Below are 14,607 nucleotides of genomic sequence, written 5' to 3'. Positions count from 1 at the left end.
ATGAATTTTCTTTTTAAAAAAAAGTTAAAATAAACTATTTTTTATTCTTTAATTGACACACATTTAACAGTATCAATCAAATACATTGTATGATGATTTTTACTTTTTAAAGAATTAAGCACAGATCCTGGGTTACTGAAGTAAAGCCATGTACCATTGTCATAGCAGAGGGGCTAGAGCAGTTGTGAAACATCTGTCTTCAGATCTTCGATCAAAAACGATGTTCATCAGTAGGACCATTTGGGAAAGACTGTTCAAAGAGTCAGGAGATGTATTGCTGTAGCTGCATTGCTATTTAATCAAAGCAAAGACAGCAGAAGGTAGCTTTTAGATGAAGTAATAATGAAAAATAATAGCACACGTTTGGCTGGATGGGAGGCTCAGCAATGCAGCCTCTGTCACTTTCATTGACACAGCATTAAGCCATTTCTACCCACTGAGTTGGAAATAATAAGAATTATTTTTCTCAACAAAGTCCCTTATTATGTTGTATTTGGTTTATGATCCTTCAGTAGTTCCTAAATGCTATGTAACTAAGTTAAAGGAGCTTCATGGTCTCAAAAGGACAGCTACTTTCTTGTTCCAAATTCAGCACCCCCTGCCTTGGGACACCTTCATGAAGTTCCTTGTAAAAATAAGTATGCTTTTATCTGCACAACTCTTGCAGTTTTAAAAAAGCCTCATTGGGGTATAATTGATATACAACATTTGCACACATTTGATACATACATTTTGATGAGTTTGGGCATATGCATGTTCTTGTTATGTCTTAAGTACAACCAAGGTATTAAATATGGCCATCACCTACAAAAATTGCCTTTCATTCTTTTTTTTTTTTGTGGTAAAACACTTAAAATGGCATCAATCATCTTTACATATTAAGTATACAATACTATGTTTTAAACTATAGATACTGTGTTCTACAGCAGATCACTAGAACTTATTCATCTCATACAACTGAAACTTTACACTCATTGGACAGCAACTCTCTGTTTTTCCCTCCCCCTCAGTCTCTGACAGTCACCAAAATTCTACTCTCTCCTTCTACTAACTGACTATTTTAGACACCTCAAATAAGAAGAATCGTAAAATGTTTAGTTCCCAAAATTTTAGTAGCCAGGACTTTACCCTCCAGATAGCAGATTTTGAGAGTCTTTTCTGGGAAATCTTACCAGTTCAGGCAGAAAGGCCTACAATCACTGACATGGTGGTTGCCAGTGAAATGGTCCAACCACATCACCAAACAGTGAGGCTCAAACCAACAAGCTCTGCTCATGTCAATGTTTCTAATCATCTCTTTACAGTTCCATTCCTAAACATGAACAGACACACATGGTTTACCAGACAGAAAAATCAGTGCCAAAACCCAACATAATTTAAACATGCTAAGAGATGAAAGACAATGCTGGGAGAAAAACTGTGAAGGAATTAATGCCTATCAGTATCATAGAGATGGAAGAAGATATTATAAATCTGAAATGATAAACAGATACCTAGAACAAAAAGAGACTTATAGAATAAAAAAGAACTCTTAAGAAAAAAAGAGGGCTGAAATAGAGAAGAAGAAAAATAATCAAACAAATAGACAATATAGGATGATTACAAAAATAGTTTAGAAGGTCCAAAATAAAAATAATAGAAATTTCATAAAGTACAGAGAAAACAAATTTTAAAATTTAAATATTCATTCAAGAACATCTGTCAGAATTTAAAATGTATGAATTTTAATTTTGTGGAACACACTCAGACCCCAGTAAAACAGATAAAAACAAAAATGCCAAGGAACATTAGAACTCAGTTTCATATCACTGGAGATAAAACTCCGAAAGTTTCCAAAGAAAATAAAAGCAGGTCACGTTCAATGTATTACAAACCAAAAAGATTTCAGCTTTCTTACAAAGAACACTTTAAGACGAAAGACAACAGAGAGGGCCTTCAAAATTCTGAAAGAACATTACTTATCATTTTAAACCTAGACTTCTATAACCAGCCAAACAAGCATTTCCAGACATGTACAATCTCAAAACAAAATAAAGCCAACCAACCAACCAACCAGCCAGCCAACCAACCAACCAATTAAATCCCCACAAACACCTCCTAATCTTTTCTCTAAACATTCTTAGATGTGCTGGAGCAAGTGGAAGTGTAGACCTACCTTAGATACAAGACAAAAGGAGATATGGCATAGGATAAAGGCAGGAGAAACCTTCAAGTTGATGGTAAAAGGAGATCTTAGAAAGACTGCTATGTATCAAATGAAGAATGCCAGAACAGACTGGAGATAGTCAGAAAAATCCTGCAGAAACCCTTCAGAAAGTTAAATTGATAACATTTCTGATGTACCTGTAAAGCTTTTAAAAGGAAATTAAGACAATTAAGAGTTTGGGGTTAAATTTTTAAAAGAACATAGGAAACTAAAAAATATACACAAACAGAAATATTAACTTTAAGTAAAACACAAAAATCCTTGTAGGAAGGAAACAATCCTAATTTTTATATGGGTCAGTGGTGAACAGTATTTAGATACTCCTAACAATGTGAAGGTTGAATATTGATTGAACCACTGTATCTGTTCAGTATATATGCTTTTCTAGTGGGGTGGGGAATGGGTAGGGTACAAATTTGTGGTTGGGTTGGAGAGGAAAGAGAGCCAAATAGTGAAATTTAAATAGTTGCTCCCTAAAACTGAGAAACCAAAACATTGCAATACAAGCATAAAATTCAGAAACATGGAAGTAATGCCAAAATAAGCAGCAAAAAGAGGTGGAAGTGATTGTTGCGGAGAAGGGGAGAAGTGGGGTGCTTTGAGTACTCCATTTGTTTCTTTTTACAATTTTCTGAGAAATAAGGGTGGAGGCAGGGAGAGCAATTAGAAAGCATTTACAGCGTTTCAGGAGAGAGATCATGAAAACCTAAATAAGAACAGAGGGCTTAGTGATGGAGAGGAAGAGGTTGACTGGAGGGCCATCTGGATGGGACACTCTGATTGCTCATCAGTGACTGAGGACAAGAGGAAACAAGAATCATCCCTGTGTGTCAAACAAGGGAGAACAAATGCTGCTACCAGCAGAGATGGAGATCTGGACAGACTAAAGGAAACAGTAAGGGAATGATGAATGGAATTTTGGGCTGATGTGTTACTTCTGGGAAAAAGGGTTGACCTCCAGTGTGAGACACAGTAGCACTTTCTTTATCCTGCAACACTGATCAGGAAAGACAGAGGTTGCTTGGACAACACCTCTCTGAGTTCCTGAACGAGGAGAACATGGAGCAAAACACCCCTGACAATCTGAGTTGAATATGTTGTGAGTGAGATTTTAGTTGTGTCACATCACAAGTGTGGGATTGTGGGATTGTGTAGCTGTTATCTCAGTCTGATAGCTACATGAGGAGGATGAAATACAGGTACTTCTCTCCACACTTGTGAGATCATTGGTTCTATGATGTAGACCAGGTGTTTTAACTTCTCTATGACTCAGTTTTTTTCATTGGAAAATGAATGCACTACTTACGTATTTCTTTGTTTTGAAGTTAGTTACTGCATGTGAAGTCTTTAGAACAGTTACTGGAGCATTATCATTGTTATTATTATTGATATTATGCTATTTGAACAAATATAAGTCCATGTTACAGTGGAGTGGAGAGGAAACCATGATGTGTGGAGTGGAGGCAGCTGAGCTTTCAGGCAGGTGACCCAGTCTCCAGCCCAGCTCCATCATTGGCTTTTGGGGGAATGTAGTGCTGGGCTAGGCAAGAAACTTAACCTTTCCCTCTACCTGAAAGTGAAGGGATTCAGCCAATCCCTTTTGCACGGTCAGACTGAATGCTGCTCTCTGACCATCATGGGATGATATGAGAGGAACAAAGTGAGAGGTACAGCTGGAGAGTACATTATCGTGTATATTAGTCTGTTCTCATACTGCTATCAAGAAATACCTGAGACTGGGTAATTTATAAGGAAAAGATGTTTACTTGTTTCATGGTTCTGCAGGCTGTACAGTAAGCATGATGCTGGCATCTGCTTGGCTTCTGCGGAGGCTTCAGAAAACTGACAATCATGGCAGAAAGTGAAGGGGGAACATGTGTCTTATGTGGTGGGAACAGGAACAAGAGGGAGGGGAGGTGCCACACAGTTTTAAACAACCAGATCTCACTGACCATCATGAGAACCACACTAAGGGGATGGTGCTAAACCATTCATGAGAAATCTACCTCCGTGATCCAATTACTTCCCACCAGGTCCCACCTCCAACATGGAAGGTTAGCATTCCACATGAGATTTGGGCAGGGGACACAGATCCAAACCTTGTCACCGTGCCTTCATTCTAGGCTGGGGTGGTGAGTGGGAAGACAGACCTTGTTTGGAGATGGAGTGTCGTATAGGTGTCCTACCAGTGTTTGGGGACAAGAGACTAAAAGCTCTGTGGTCATGCTACAGGGTCACTTGTTTTGCCATGCTGTGAGCAGCTTGGGTACTGGACACCCTCTCTCCCAGCTCTTTTCCATGACACACAAAGGCCAGAGCATAGAAAGGGAGCAAAATGAAATAGGAATTTGTAACTTCTTAAGACTTGAATATCAGTGTTCCATTGTTTTCTTTGATTTAAAAAAGGCACTGAGGCTAATAATATTTTGCATCAGATGCTCCTTATGTGATGTGGGGACGTAGCCAAGCCATAATGAGCAGCTGTGAACATCAAAGGAAGCAATTATGGTTCTTGCCCTATCAGATACATTTAAGCAGGGATTTATTGCTGTCAACCTGGCTCGGAAGTCCGCTTCTCTTCATCTTCCATCCACCAGAAAAGGTGCCATAAGCAATTCTTAGTCACTCCTCCTCCTGCCAGCCTTTGTGTTGAAGCATCACTCATTCTTCATTTATACCTGGCACCTATCCTAAAAGGATTTAAGTTTGCCGGCCACAACACAAACTACAATCCTAAAAATAGCATTCCGAAGAGCTCCCACACCATTAAAACTCAATAGCACTGACTATTGAATACTTCCTTTGTGCTAGGCTATATGCTCAGTGCATTAGATAAATCATCTAATTTATTTCTCAGGACATCCATAAAACAAAGGTATCACCAAACTCGTTTTGTATATAAAGAAACTGAGGATCAAAGAGACATGTTAACTGACTCAAGTCTGCATAGTTCAGGTTTGACCTTGACTATTTTCTCAACCTCTCCTCTGTTTACATTGGATCATGTACTATGGATATGTGCTGGACTGTGGGCAAGTTACATAATGATCCTACGTTTCAGTTTCTTTGTCTTTCAGTAGCCACCTCAAAGTGTTTTGTGAGGATTAAATAAGTTTTAATAAAATATAATGCTCAACACATATAAATACTCAATAAATATTAGCTATTATTTCTGTTATTCCTCTCCTTACCCTTCTGCTGCTTCTTTTCTTTCATCATTATATATATTGAGTTCTTGATTCACACCAGACCCTGGTATATATGAGACAGGTTCCCCGTTCTACAAAGGTACCATTTTTTCAGCTTTTGCCCTAGGACAGAGAAGCTCTTGTTTTCCAGAGATTTGAGCAATTCAGCTTCTACCTCTGTTGAGAAAAATAAAGAAGAATTGACTGTACTAAACCCAGCATACAGAACTAGTTTTTAAAAATAGTAATAGAATATCATGACATTTGTCTAATCAGTCCCAATATAAAACACACTGTAAAATCAGATGATCTCCTGTCTGTATTTCCTGTAAAAAATCTGTTGCATACCTTGGATAATTTTAGAAACAGAATTAACTTTCAATTTGTTGGCACATTACTGAGGAGAAAAAGTAAAGAAAAATGAGACATTCAAATTTAATTAGCCCCCATAATAATATTCAGCCTCACTGTCGAGCACATAGTGTCCATACAGCCACAGAGCCAAGAGTTAATCAAATTCCCAATAATAAAACATGTTTCTTCAGGTTGAACTGATTATTCATTAGAAAATAAAAGTGTGTAGGAGAACCACCCAGTATCCTAAATACACTTATCCAAATAGACATATACCAGCTGCCACACTTCACTGGCTTTAGGAAATATTCTCGACTGGGGAGCCTGTTCTTTCCAAATTGGAGGCCCTAGTTACGAAGTTATGACTTCTTCCCTGCCCTCAAGGCCTACACAGTGTGGTCCAGGGACACATGGAAAATTCTGTCACTGAGTGAACATGCTGCAATGAAAGGGTATGCAAGCTGGAATACAAGGTCAAGAGAATAAAGACATGTGCTCCAGGCATGCAGGAGTCTCCTTAGTGAAGGGGATGATGCTGGAAGGAGGAAAAGAAGAGACCAATTCAGGCAAGAAGGTGTGTTAGCTCAGCTTGCTTTCCTAAGAGCAAAGAAGAAAACTCAAAGGGTTTCTACTTGGTATGACAAATCTTCTAGGCTTCCCCCACCCTTATCCCCAATAACAGGGAAAGAGACATTTTATTCTTTCCATTGCTTGTGGGACTTTGCATAACAAAATGATTTTGTATCTCAAATAAAAACTTCTACTTGCCTTTCTGTGGCATGATTTTCTTTGGGACTTACCTTTTGATTCAGCAGCATTGCTGTCTCCTTACACCTCAGCTTCCAGAGTGAGGCCATCCTTCACTTGGATATTTATATATCAAATTTTCTCTCCCTAAACTCACGTCTCTGTATTCCTGGATCAAGTGGCTGATCTCTTCCTTCCTGAGGAATTATGGTCATAAAAAATTGCTGAGCTTTCAAGTTTTAAGCTCAACTGATGTCACGGGATTTACCCACACTCATCTGAATACCTTATTTTCTCTCCCCAAAAAGTATCACCTCCTGAACTTCTAGGTCATCTAAACTCCAACTGTGTTTATTCAAGTAAAGACTTACTGCTTTCTGAGCTGATTTATGCATGATCTTGTCTTTCATGGACATGTCTTTCCTATGTGCTCCAGTCTTGCTGTCATATCCTTCTCTGTTGCAAATTAGGTTACCAGTGCATCTAGGAAACACTACATCTTACTTTCTACTGAGATTTTAGACAGCAATGAGGTTTATCATTAGTTTGGTTTCATGTTCCTCTCTGAGTCCCATATTCTTGACGTTTTAAGGTCAAATCCACTACTACACTTGGATGTATGACACAATCACTTATGAGCAAAATGATTGGCGGTGTGTAAGGACTAATCACATAAAAATACTTTAGTAACACTACTAACTTTCATCTAAAGATTACCCTTGAAGTCCAATAATTCATCCTGTAGTTTGTGTCTCAATTCACCAATCTATTTAGATTAAAATCCCCCTCTACTTAGAGCCTCACCCCAACCCCACCTGATCAAATTTAGACATTCTCAGCTTGGTCTCTGGGAGCAAGACCATAGTCAATATGTCATATTTACAGACCATCCACTGCCTATTAAAACATTCATTTTTATAACTAAGAAATTTGTTCCACTATAATACATGATCACAATGATGCCAAACTCTGAGCTTCATCACCTCCTTTTTATTTACAATGTTAACTGTATCTACGTACAAAAACACAGGTTTGAAAACCACATATCTGAGTTTCTTGGGGCTGCTTATGTTTTGAAATTGTTATTTTTTATGTTGAAATTAAAGAATGAGTTTAACATATGTGGCATTTACTCCCAGGGATCTGGGCTAGCAAGTGCAGCAATATTCTTGACATGAACTTGGAATATTTGCAAGAAGCAGAATGAAAAAAATGTATTAGGAGCTTCTCACCAGGTTAGAGTAGATATTGCCACTAAATGAGAAGAGGCCAATTTAAATGGTCCCATTAACTAGTTTCTCCAAAAGCTTTTAGATTTCAAAACTGTGGCTAAGGGACTTTGGACTGTACTAGTATCATTGTTACCGTGGAAACCATCAGTATTTTGTTAAGCTCTTTCTAGTGGACGTCCGTCGCTCCATGGACCCCTCATGAAGTGGTAGTGTTGCCATCGTGCTGATGAGGATATTGAAGTTCAAAGAATAATGACAATTTCCTCACACACAAATTAATAGGCAGAGCCGAGTGTTGAACTCTGGCCTCCTTGATTCCAAAGCCACTACTCTGTGTACTTTAAAACTGCATAATTTACACTTCTGGGAATCTTAATTTTGGGTGGTTCTCACTTTCAGAAGGTCTTTTGCCCCAAGCTACAGCTATTTCCTTAAGGCAGGAGGGTCATGGTTTTCTCTTCTGACAAAGCAATGGAGGTAAAAGTATTTTCTAAAAACTCACTACAGAACAACGTGTACAAATAAATCAAGTTTACGACTCAAGAGCTGACCACCAAAACTTCATTTAATTGATTCCTTATCTGTTTCAAAATTATAAAATTTGCCAGAATATTATGATGTCCTTAGATTTTCTGTCCTGACTGCTGTTTTTTTCATTCATTTATTTAGCACCTATTTATTGAGTACCTAATATATGCCAGAAACTGTGTGAGGCCCTGAGCAGTGGACAAAACAAACAAAATTCCTGTTTTCATGAAATTTATAGTCTAATGTGGGGAGAGGAGCAATAATTAAAATAAATACGTGTGTGTATAATTAGGTGTTGAAAGGTTATGAAAAAGTTAAAGCAGGGAGGGGCATAGAGATGCTGAGGGGGTTGCAATTTTAAATAACTTATTCTTGGAAAGCCTCACTGAGAAGGAAACATTTGAAACAGCAAGCACCAAGACACCAGTGGAGAAGTGTGCATGCAGTCTGAGAAATAGTAAGGAGGGAAGCGGGGCTGAAAAGAGTGAGAGGGAAAGTAACATGGGGACACAGAGCTGAGGAAGGACCCAGGCAGAGGTTGTCCTCTATTCTGAATGAAATAGGGGCCATTGCAAGGTTTTGAGTAGAAGGGTATCTGCAGAGACTAGAGGCGAGTGAGGGTAGAATCAGGAGGGAAGTGGGGTGAACTTGTCCTGGAACCACCTGCTTGACTGTTTTCACCCTGCAGGCAGGTCTTCGAGGAAGCTGGCCTCAAGTCTGGATCTAGAGTGAACTTTTGCAATGAGTAAGTCAGAGCAATAGAGGGGAGTTAAGACTTAGATCACAGGAAATTCATTCATCATAGGAAAATTGCTCAAAGACCCCATGTCCTAAGCACTGGTCCACAGAAAGGACTCACCACGAATATCCAAGCCATTGTCCAGAATCAGGTTTCAGTGAGATGAGAAGCAATCAGGATCTGGAAGGCGACACAGATCATGGGGGAAACAACAGCGATTATTTGCTGCATGCCTTCCGTGCCAGCTGGTGTGAAGGATATCGTTCAACAACCACAGCAGAACCAGTAGCCACGTAGTTGAAGGCAGCAGGAGGCTGTGAGAAAATCACAAATTCGAAGTCAGAATTGTGGTAAGTTCTGGATCCACCATTACTGGGCAGGAGACCTAGGACAAGTGTAATAGTTAGGATGCTCCTGACAAACAGAACCAATCAGATATATATGGGTGTAGGGGAAAAAAAAAAAAAAGACTTGTTACAAGGGATTGGTTCATGTGAACATGCAGGCTTGGAAGTCCCACAATCTGCAGCCTATAAGCTGGAAGCCCAGAAAAGTCACTGGTGTGGTTCTAATACAAACATGAAAGCTTGAGGGCTAGGAGAGTCAATCATGTAAGTGCCAGTCTGAGTCAAGACCTGAGAAACGAGGGATGGGGGTACAAAGTCCAAGGGCAGGAGAAGATGGATGTTCTGCTGAAAAGGGAAGAGTGAATTTACGCTTTCTCCACTGTTCTGTGCTACCTGGGTCCTCAATGGATTAGATAATGCTTATTTGCCCTGGTGATAGGCATCTTCTTGACTCATCTACTGATTCAAATGCTGATCTCTTCCAGGAACACCCTTGCACACATACTCAGAGATAATGTTTTATCAGTTATCTGGACACCTCTTAGCCCAGTCGATAGGACACATAAAATTAGCCGCAGAGGCTAGTTCTTCATCCTATTTGAGTCTTGATTTTCGTATATGTCTAGGGATATCACCATCATTAATATTTTTGAATGGACTATAATATTGAATTTCACATAAATGATAAACCCCATGAGCTACCTTGCTGTTACTCAATGAATGTAATCATTATTATTAATATGAGCCATTTAGCCCAGAAACCTGTTCATTATAGGAAAAGTCTTATGAGGCCATCTCTTTTTTTCTTGGGAAAAACCTTAAAGCCTGAAAAATTCTTCCAATAAAATAATTTTTCCTAACAAATTATTATAAACCCTTTGACCATGCATGTTTGAATGTATTGAGTTTTATTTTTGAGAGCTTGGTTTTTCATTTTTACCTAGAAAATACTCGGTTCTGAGGTGGACATCTCTGACCGCCCCAAAGAGCAGGGCATGAGTTTCTTAGGTGTGTTAAGGAAGCCACAATTATGCTTTCTGAGCCTCTTTGGCATCCGTGTTAGTCACACTCCATTACTTCATACAAATGTAAATTTGTAATCCAAAGTAGTCGACAGTTTGCTTTTATAAAGAGTAACACTGAGGCTCAGGTGTTATCTGTACAGTTCTATGGAGGTTGCCTTGTGTGTTGCAAAATGGATGCAGCATTGAAGGCTGGACAGACTGAATTGAAAGTCTGGCATGTAAATTTACCTGTGATCCTATTGCTTTCTAGCATCTGAGTCAATTGCTCTAAAGAAATTTCAATCTCTCCATTTATAAAATCAGAATAACAACACATAGTGAGATGAATGTTGTGAGGACTAAATAAAAGTAAACTAAATATACATAAAGAGAAATATACAAATATATAAGTATATTCAAAGGAGTCCTTTTAAATTAGCTCAGAAAATATAGATTATTCAATAAATAGTGTTGAGACAATTAGTTAACTATCTAGAGTTACAAAGTTGGATCTGTAACTCACATTATAGATGAGAATAAAATTAAGAGAAATTAAACATTTAAATATAAAAACTAATGAAAATATAAATATGCTAGAAAAAAGTTTTATTGATTCAATAAATATTTCTTGAACACCTACCATGTGTTAGGAACTTCTAAGTGCTAGGAGTGTAGTCGTGATAGAAAGAGACAAAATCACTACTTCCTATAGTCTTATGTAGTGGGGAAAACAGAAAGTAAACAATAAATAAACAATGTGAATAAGTAATATGAGTAATTGCTATGGATAGAAATAAAGCAGAGCAAGAAAATAGGAACTACTTAGGGGGACAGGTCACACTTTCAAACAAGATTATTATGGAGGTCTTTGAAGAGAAGGTGGTATTTGGGTCAATACCTGAAAGAGGTGTGAAATTGAGCCTCTACATGATTTGGAAGAAGAATGCTCCAGGCAGAAGAAAAGGAAAATACAAAAGTGCTAAGGTGGGAGAAGTACTTTATGATCTTGAAGTGTGAAAGAATTTTTAAACTACGACTCAAAATCCAGAAGAATAATCACTAATACATGAAAATCAATTTTTTTTGCATTGTGAAAAAAATACAAATTAGAAACTAAGGGGAAAACTTTTAATTCATTTTATAGACTAAGGGAAAGAATCCTGAATACCCAAATAATATGAATAAAGAGTTCAGAGAAAGGTTCTTAAACATATGGGAAGGTGCTTAGAATCCCTCACCATACACACATAGAGGTTAAAACTATCTGAAATTACCATTTTTGCCTATTATATTGTCAAAGACTGTAAAGGTAGCTAATATATTCTCTGTTAAAAAAAAAGGTTTTGTGGGGGAAACAGACACTTTTACATATTGCTTGTAGAAATATAGAACCCTGGATGAAAGGCAATATCTATCAAAATTGTAAATTCATATGTTTTTTTATCCATAAGTTCTACATCTGGGAATTTATTTTAGAGTATAAATTACTCATGTGTAAGATGACTTATATATATGAATAGTCACTACAGCTTTGTGGTTACACACAATGGTAAACAGTCTAAATGTTTATTAATAGGACACTAATTAAATAAACTATGGTACTTTCATAGAATCAAATTCTAAGTTGTAAAAGAGAATATGAAAATTTTTCCTTTGGAAATATCTCTAAAATATAGTCAATTTTTTTTAAAAAATGTGTTGTTTAGCATTATATCTCTTGTATAAAAATGAAGAAAAATAAGAAATATACTTGCACTTGCTTTATTTTGCATAGAGAAACTCTGGAAAGATGGAGAACTACATTAACAGGGGTTACGTGTTGAGAGGGGATGGACGGGAAAGGGACATTTTTCACTGTACCCCTTTTTATACACTTTGATTCTGAACCATGTTAATATATTACTTATTCAAAATTAATTAAACTATATGATTAAGGTTAAAATGCAGCACTCAATTTATATCTGCTATTATAATTATTAATATTAAAATTGGTATTAATATTAGATAATCCTGAGCTCTAGCCAGACTCTGACACAAGCTAGCAGTTTTGATTCTGGCAAATTCTAATTACTCTCTACTTTCCTAACTCATAAAATGTTCATTTCTGAGGAGGCTTCCTCCTTTAACATCATAGTGACAAGGAACAAATGCTCATTTGAAGAACAGTGTGGCATATGCTGGGACTTTGAAAATTATCTCCATTTCTCTCATATAATGTTGTATATTCTCTCATATAACAATAGTAATGTGAAGTATTTCTTTTCCTCCATTTCAGAGATGGGAAATTTGCAATGTAGAGCACTTCAGTAATTTGCTCATAGTCACAAGTCACAGTAGTGTTACTACCAGGACATGCACCTGTGTCCCCTGTGATTCCAAAGTTTATGGTATTTCCACTATCTGAGAAATGCTTTCTATCTTAAAAGTATCTGATGACTAAGAGGCCAGCACTGAGTTGAAGACAAGGGCCACAGTTGCAGGCTTTGTCATTTCCTTAGTCCTGCTCAAATTAGGAGACTGAAAAATGGTCACGATAAGTAAGACCTGCTAGGTCTCTGTGCCACTTTATTGGTTATGCCAATTTGTTGACCAGGGCAGCAGAGCTCACATTTGCCATTAAATGCCATGTGGATTTAGTTTTTCTTTTTTGAATCAAATAGCTCCTACTGCTGTATTACTTGAGTCTGGAAGTCATTTCATATTGGTCCAATGTTCGCCATTACATTCTTGGAATCTTGTTTATAGGGCTACAGTGGATTAGCTAGAAATAGAGTCTTCAAGATGAGAATGAACTAGACAAGCAATTTACCTGCAGAGAAAATGGTTGAAATGCAATGGATGAACATGAAATGTTGTTAACAGGGAAAAATGAGATCAGAGCTAGAAAATTAGTTCCATGGATTAGATTTGAAGAGGCACATAGATTATGGTGGAGAATGAAAACAGAAGGTCGGGGTCAGAAAATCATTAAGAGACCAGGAATAAGGGAACCTGATCACATCTGTTTTTTGTTGTTGTTTTGTTTCGTTTCGTTTTGTTTTCTTTGGTACTGATTATATGTTGTGTCCTGAGCTTGCTAGTCCTAAGGTAAAGATTTAGACTACTAGAGTACTTCCAAATATATCTCTCTCTGGGATTTGTCCATTTATGGTTCACTTCTGTCTAGTGTAACAGTCAGTTACCTTCATGTCTCACAACCAACCCACACAGCCAATAAAAAGAAAGACAAGAATGAAAAAATTCAAAAAAGTGAGACCAAGTTTAGACCGGAGGGTTGAAATCAATGGAAAAGAACTAGAATTGTGCATAGAATAGACCCACACTGGATATCAAGCTTCCTGTTCCTTTGCCAACATTATAAGCCAAGGTCCATAACACAATGAACTATAAAGCTGTAATACCAAGGCCAATTCCAGGCCCCAAAGAGCAGCAAATTCCATAAGAGCAGAAGTCATTGGAAGGTTTATGATGTGACTAACCTAATGACTTATGCATAGATTTACAAGAGTTTATGTCAAATTCAGCATCAGCCCCAGAGCCTGCATGGGTGAGAAACTGATCCAAAATTGAGCTGATCTGCTATCTTCCTCCTTCTCCTGCCTCCTCAGGTATCCTTAGTCCAGTTGGTGGCTCTTCTATCCATTCAGTCATCCCATCAGCTAGTTGGGATTCCTTCTCTGTTTCCGGTTGCTCCTTTGTGTTGCACATCCCATATATCCCCACGCCCACCTGACTTACCTCACATACGCTTTTTCTAACACCTTTCCCATCCTTATCCACATCCCCATTATTCAGGCTCTTACAATAGCCTCCAGGGTGACTGCAATTGTCTCTCGATAGATCTCCCTATGTCCAGGGTCTCCCTTTTTCTAACGTTTGCTTGCTCATTGATTTTAGAGGAATCCAGCAAAGATGTAGGTATAGACTCTGGTTAAAATCTTTAAGGCTATCAATGCCCTAAAATGTTGTTTTTTACTCTTTTTTAACCTGCCCCTTTCTACAAAGCTTTATCATACATACAAGTATCTTAAAAAATGCATGTCACATGGTAAGCGCACAATAAATGTTAGTTTCCCTCTTCAAGTTACTCACTAGTCAAAAAGATTTCGTGTTTCACTTTCTGTAAAAATTTGTGTTATGAAAACAATAGATATGTAGAATATGCTTTTTAAAATTACACTCAATTTCCCCACTCCAGATTCTTCCTGTATTTTCCTATCACCATGAGCTCCTAACATGCTTGTATTATAGATTCAAGGAAT

This window comes from Mandrillus leucophaeus, unplaced genomic scaffold (genome assembly GCF_000951045.1).
Source record: "Mandrillus leucophaeus isolate KB7577 unplaced genomic scaffold, Mleu.le_1.0 Scaffold173, whole genome shotgun sequence".
Lineage (NCBI taxonomy): Eukaryota > Metazoa > Chordata > Mammalia > Primates > Cercopithecidae > Mandrillus > Mandrillus leucophaeus.
This window is presented reverse-complemented; position numbering follows the sequence as displayed.